The 5,000-nt window shown below is 32.6% G+C and overlaps 1 protein-coding gene across 5 annotated transcripts in view; it reads right to left on the bottom strand.

Annotated features, from left to right (window-relative positions):
- LOC124423380 (TOX high mobility group box family member 3-like) overlaps positions 1–5,000 on the bottom strand; it is a 209,347-nt gene that overhangs the window by 19,460 nt on the left and 184,887 nt on the right. The window lies entirely within an intron of this gene.

Raw genomic sequence — 5,000 nt, 5'->3', positions numbered from 1 at the left:
GAAGGAAAGAAGAATGCGAAAGCAGAATCAAAGAATCTACCCCTCTCTACTTCTGGCTGTGTTTCGTCCCCCTCCCCCGTCCACCCCTCCCCACTCTCTCTCTCTCTCTCAGACTATCTCTCTCTCTCCCTCTCCCTCTCGGCTTGGATGATAGATAGCGTTATATTGTTCGAAATCCTTTTAGCAATTTATTCCCTTTCACAAAGGGGAGCGAAGGAAAATAAATTTGCCGTCGGAGAGAGAGAGGAGGTGGAGGAACGAAGTGAGGTGGAAGAAGAGGAGGAAGAGGAAGAGGAGAAAAAAGAGGAAGAGACGGAGGTGGAGGTGGAGGAGTAGGTGGAGGAAAGAAGGGGAGGGAATAAAAGTTTTTAAATTGGATTTAATAGCGTGAGGAATTTTCCTTTGAAGGAAGCTGCCTCTGCCTATCGATCGAACGCGAAAGCCGTGTTGCTGCTCAACGCAACCCCTCAGCACTCCCCCCCGTCCCTTCTATTCCTCTCTCTCTCTCTCTCTCTCTCATTCTAGTTTCTTTACTACTACTACTACTACGACCATGAATACTACTAATATCACCACGAACATCAACAACATTGCTACAACTACCACTACCACTATCTCCTCCACCCTCATCCTTACCCTCTCTCTCTCTCTTTCTCTCTCTCATCGATCTATCTCTATTTCTTTCTCTCTCTCTCTTTCTTTCTTTCTTTCTTTCTATCAGTCTAACAATTCTCGGTCTCTTGCATTCGTACACAGTATTCCCTGTCAATTTATCTTTATGGGATGTACCGAATGTCTACGAAGAAAGTTAATGTCGCTGTTAAGCGTCGACATACCGACACGCGACGAGCAAAAGAATAGAAAAAAGGAAAAAAAAGAGTATAAAAGAGACAGAGAAAGAGAGAAATAAAAAGAGAGAGAGAGAGAGAGAAAGAGAGAGAGAAATAGGAGAAGAAGAAGAAAATCGTCTTTAGAGAATGCTCTTCGAGAGAGACGTTTTATTAAGGAGAAAAATAACAAATAAGATTATTTTCTTTACTCGAGTTTAATTTAAACTGATACTTAAATGAGATACTATAATAATAATGATAATGATAATGATAATGATATTAATAATAATAATAATAATAATAATTAATAATAATTATTATAAATAAATATAATTAATAATAATTATTATTATTATTATCATTATTATGACAAAGATAAATGTGAGCGGGATAGGTTTCGTTTGGCTTTGAAAGAGGAGAAAAAAAAAAAGAAAAAAAAAAACGAGGAAAAGGAAAGAAAAAGTTAGATTTCATGATTTATCTCGTTTCATCGGGCTACGTATGCGTTATTAACGCTGAATAATGGATCTTTTATTGGCCTACTTTCGAGTCCCTATCATCGTCCGAAGCAACGTTCTCGTCATCGGTTACAACTTACGTCATCACCTATCGAATCTTCTTTTATATATATATATATATATATATATATATATAAAAGTATATATATATATATAAATGTGTGTGTGTAATATATAGATGTGTGTTGTATGTGTATAGATATATCTCTTTTTATCCTTCTCGTTCGAACATTCGAACAAGACAGTGATAAAGTTATAGGTGTTGTAATAAAATAACAGTGATTTTCTTTTCTCCACTTATTTTTTCTTTTTTTCTTTCTTTCATTTTTTTTTTTTACCTTTCTTTCTTTCTTTGATATTTATTTTCGTTAAAATAAGCAAGGAAACGACTGTATTTGTACGGATAGAAACGAATACGTTTGCTCGAATCGAGTCGAAAGAAAATGAGAAAGAAACGTAAAAAGAGAAATAGAGATAGAGGAAGAGTGAGAGATAGAGAAAGAGAGAGAGAGAGAGAGAGAGAGAGAGAGAAAGAGAACGAATATAAAAAAAAAATAAATAAAAAAGAAATGGGGGTGGGGGGTAGAAGGAAAAAGAAGAGGGCGGAGAAACGAGAATTGTAGCCGCCGCCTCCATTTTCATTTTAATGGAATTTTCCGGACTTTCAAGGATGTTTCAATGAAAGAAAGTACGCTTTGTATCTTTCTCTCCCTCTTTCCCACCTCCATCTCTCACTCTCTCTCTTTTCTCTCTCTCTCTTTCGCTCTCTCTCTCTCTCTCTCTCTCTCTCTCTCTCTCTATGTGTGTGTCTCTCTCTCTCTTTCTTTTACTCATAATCCGACACCGCTTTGTCGCGAATTATATTACCATTTGTCGATTATATATATCTTAAAATCATTACTCTGTTTCTTCTTTTTTTTTTTCCATCGAAATATCGATTTCGTTGAAGTTATCTTGCAATGATTCATTTTCTGAGAAATATGTATGTATCTATTTCGTAGATTAAAAAAAGAAAAAAATAAATAAATAAATAGGTGAAACTATGGAAGAATACATATGAGAGAGAGAGAAAAAAAAAGAGAGAACGGAAATGACTCATAAATATAATTGGCAGCGTTTATTACACTGTAAAGGCTTCAACATACATACATATATACACATACATATATCATACATATAACGTATACATTTATACACACTATGTGTGTGTATAATATATATATATATATATATATATATATATATATATATGTATATATATATATATATGTAAAGGAGTCACGACGTAAGAATCTCGAACACACGTGCTAATGATCGAAGGTCGTTTCCCCCCTTTTTTGATCGAGATAACTCCTTGAAAAAGGTAATAAAGTATAAATAAATGTTTACATATTCAGAAACACAGAAATATACGGACAGATATATAGCCTGGTATAATCATACTGACTAAAAAGTTGCATAACTCTCGTTTTCACAGAAAGTATCAAAAAAAAAAAAAAAAAAAAAAAAAAAAGAGAAAAAAAAAATAAAAAGAAAAAGAGAAGAAAAAAGATAGGAAGAAAGAAAAGAAACTAGTTATCTTACTAAACGAAACGTCGCTGACGAAAAAACACTTCAACGTATAAATGTTACGTGTATATATGTATGTACGTATATATGCGTATATGTTCATACGCATTTAAAGTCGAGACAAAAGTGCGGAGGACTCGGAAAAATTTCGTAACGATCGCGTGAGTCGCACATCCGTGTTATTATTCTTGGCACGTAAATGCCCGAACTAAAAGATATTATCTAAGTGAGTAGTAGTGGTATTCATATTATAAAATATTATATATATATATATATATATATATATATATATATATATACACGCATACAGACATCATCGTGCGTTACCAACGTCCACGTCCTTTTCGATGAAATACAGAGCCAAACGAACGCGTATATATATACATATATATATATATATATATATATATATACACATCACACACACTCATGTATACTCATATAACGTATTTATTAATCTTAATTCTTTTCTTCTTCTTTTTTTTCCCCCTTTCTTTTTCCTACAGTTAACTCGCGTTTATCGTACAATTTATCTTCCACTAATATTACACCAGTCGACTGACTTGCTTGGCTCGTTCGCTCGCTCGCTCGTCCAACGTATTATAATCTTTCTATCTTACCTACGTACACACACTGCCATTTTATTATTTCTCTCTCTCTCTATTTAAACAAAATTAAAAAAAAAAAAAATAGATAAATGAAAAATAAAAAATAAATAAAATCAAATAAAATGAAAAAACGAATGAAAAATAAAAATAATTGAAAAAGTTTTGATAAACGTGCTGTCTCTCTCTCTCTCTCTCTCTCTCTCTCTCCCTCTCTCTCTCTCTGTGTATGTGTGTTGTATTTCAGCAAAAAATCAAATAAAAAATCAAATGAAAGATCAAATAGAATAAGAAATAAAAAAATAAATGAAACTAAACAAAAAATGAATAAATCTAAAAAAAAAAAGGAGGAAGAAGAAGAGAAAAAAAACAAAGATATTAAAAATAAAAAAAGAAAGAAAAGGAAACAGAAAAATAAAATAAAAAAGGAAAAGAAAAATAAATGCAGGAAATCGATCGTTAAGATGAGAAGAATGAATGGAGGATCAAATTGAATACCTCCGAGCGATATAAGAGAGAAAGGGAGAGAGAGAGAGAGAGAAAGAGAGGGGGAGAGAGAGAGAGAAAGAAAAACAGGAAAACGTTGATGAAAAGAAAGAGAGAGAGAGAGAGAGAAAGAGATATTTTTATTTCATCGAAAGAAAAAGCAAGCAAGCACGCCCTCGCGTTTGCTCCGAACAACCAACGAGTTCACCAGTTCACCTCTACACCTTTAATGGTCCGACGAGGCTTTACGATCAGAATTTATCGCGTTCCGTAATATCTCTCCGACATAACTCTTTTAACAATCCCGGGGAATCATTAACCGAGTTGCAACGCGCTAGGAATAACTTGAGCAATTGCGTTATAAATTTGTGCTTACCTCACGCGGCACGCAATATGTATTAGAGACTCTCGCTTACATCGATAAATAATTAAATTTCTCTCCATCTCTCTCTCTCTTTCTCTCTCTCTCTCTCTCTCTCTCTTTCTCTCTATCTATCTATCTATCTATCTATCTATCTCTCTCTCTCTCTCTCATTCTCTCATTTGTTCTCTTATACGCTCTTAGGACACGTATACACGTAAAACACATAAACGTGTTAATTAAGTTCAAAGTAATTATGTGGAAATAAGTATTAGTCTTATCTCGATCTCATTCTTTTTCCCCGATAAAAAGAATATAAATAAGACATTATTGAACAACGGGAAAGAAGGAAAGAAGAAGAAAAAAAAAAGGAAAAGAAAAATAGAGAGGAAGGAAAAATAATAGATAAATAAAAAAATAAGTAAAAAATATATGATCATGATCATGATCATGATAATAATAATAATAATAGTAATAAGAATAATAATTAATAATAATAATAATAATAATAATAATGATAATAATAATAAATAATAATAAGAATAATAATAATAAATTATTAGTTATCGCACACAATGTTTAGATAACCATTTTTGTTATCTCCCTATGTATCTCTCTTTTTCTTCTTTAT

Source organism: Vespa crabro, chromosome 4, assembly GCF_910589235.1.
Source record: "Vespa crabro chromosome 4, iyVesCrab1.2, whole genome shotgun sequence".
NCBI classification, from domain to species: Eukaryota; Metazoa; Arthropoda; class Insecta; order Hymenoptera; family Vespidae; genus Vespa; species Vespa crabro.
This window is presented reverse-complemented; position numbering and strand designations above follow the sequence as displayed.